This window comes from Mus pahari, unplaced genomic scaffold (assembly GCF_900095145.1).
Source record: "Mus pahari unplaced genomic scaffold, PAHARI_EIJ_v1.1 scaffold_11380_1, whole genome shotgun sequence".
Classification (NCBI taxonomy): domain Eukaryota; kingdom Metazoa; phylum Chordata; class Mammalia; order Rodentia; family Muridae; genus Mus; species Mus pahari.
The window spans coordinates 24,851-26,602 of NW_018393492.1; the positions used below are offsets into that span (position 1 = coordinate 24,851).

At 41.8% G+C, this 1,752-nt stretch overlaps 1 pseudogene; it reads right to left on the minus strand.

The window, feature by feature from the left end:
- Positions 1–229: 229 nt before the first annotated feature.
- Positions 230–701, minus strand: LOC110315560 (annotated as a pseudogene).
- Between the last annotated feature and the right edge of the window lie 1,051 nt (positions 702–1,752).

A 1,752-nucleotide genomic window follows, 5' to 3' on the forward strand; every position in this document is an offset into this window, starting at 1 on the left:
CCTTTCACTCTCCCCACCCCTTTCAGACACAGAGTTATCAGAAATCTAGATTTGTATGCAAAGGTGTTTCGTTGATTAGAAAAGATCTGTTCAGCTGAATTAAAGAACGTCAGGGACAGGTTTCATGAGGACAGGTACTGATATACAGCACAGACAGAGGACTTTGTTCTTCACTGCTATGATCTTGGCAGTAGCCGATGAGGGAAGGTGCAAAGTGCTGGCACTGGAATTAAAATGTCCCATCCAAGTGAACTGGAACCACTGGATAGATGGGAATGTCCTGTGGAGCTCTGTTCTCACAGGCCACTCTGTTGTACTCCACTGAACCTGCCATTTGGTATCTCCATTGTGTGTATATTCATGTCAGGATAGAGACGTTACAAAAACTTATAAATACCTGAAATGAACTAACATGACAATTTTTTCTTGTCAAGTTGTTGCAGGTGATATTTGGCTGGTTACCCACACCAACGACATTAGCAAAACTTGAGTGAAGAAAAGTATTTATGTCTTTACATCTTGGTCTATACCTAATAGCAACCCACATTGCATCATCACATGGGGGTAGGTGCTATTATAGATATGCTCTGTGTAAAACTTCTGGGAAGGGGTTGGTTGCTGGCATGAGGCAAGCATTAGGACAAGTTCCCACAGCATCAGGAGACAAGGACTGGACTCAGCAAGATTCAGAACCACGATTCCTGTGAAAACAGAAGATAAGTGACTACTCTCACCCTACCTCAGTTTTCCCACTTTCTTTCTGAAGGCCCTCTGCTGTTACTGAGTGTCCATGGTCTGACTTCTCTTGGACACTGCCCCATTACTGCCCCTCCTGTCCCAGGCTTAGGCAGTCAGTGACTTACCCAGTCTGTGCTGTGAATCTTGTGGAACTGAGTGCTGGTTGTCCTTGAAATCAGGGATAATGGGTGAGCTCCACTTGGGCCCATAGATATAGAGCAGGCTCTGTTGGTGGAACTGGTGGCTCAGAGTGTTGAACATGCAGAACCCACAGATTGGTACATTGCCTGCCTGTACAAGCAGTCTTCTGTTTCTTCACTTGGCCAAGTCATGGTGCTGCTGCCTCCATTGTAAGGAATCAAATTCCCAGTCCTCTTGTTCAGGTAGTTTGAAGTTGAACCTGTACTCTACATAGAAATCCGTTTGATTTGCTGCAGACTTCGTGACTGTGTTTGAATAATGGACAGATCAAGTTTTCTATTAGCCTGGCTACACACTTAGAAACAAAGCCTTAGAAAGCCAGAATCATAAAAGACATTTATATTTCTGTCTTTCATTTTTAAAATCATACAATGTTGGTGTGTGCAGAGATGGCTCACTGATTAAGAGTAGTTGCTGTTCTTCCAGGGGACCCAAGGTTGGTTTCAGCACCTATGCTGGATGGCTTACCACTGCCTGTAGCTCCATTCCAGGACATCTGATGTGCTCTAATAGTATCCTTTGTCATGTTCATACACATGTGCACAGACACACAGAGACACATAAGTAAAAATAATAATTAAGGATGGGTGAAATGTCCGTGCTTTTTTTTTTTTTTATACAATGTGCTTTTATTTGTTTGTAAATCAGACCATTTTCTCATCATTTAATTAATGAATATAAATGGAGTAAAAGCTTCATTCAAAGTAAATGGATTTCTTTAATGCACTATACCAATACTTCATTAAACTATATAGACTATGTTATTATGAGTAAAAGTATTGGCAATGGCCTGCCATAGAAGGGCAAATCTAC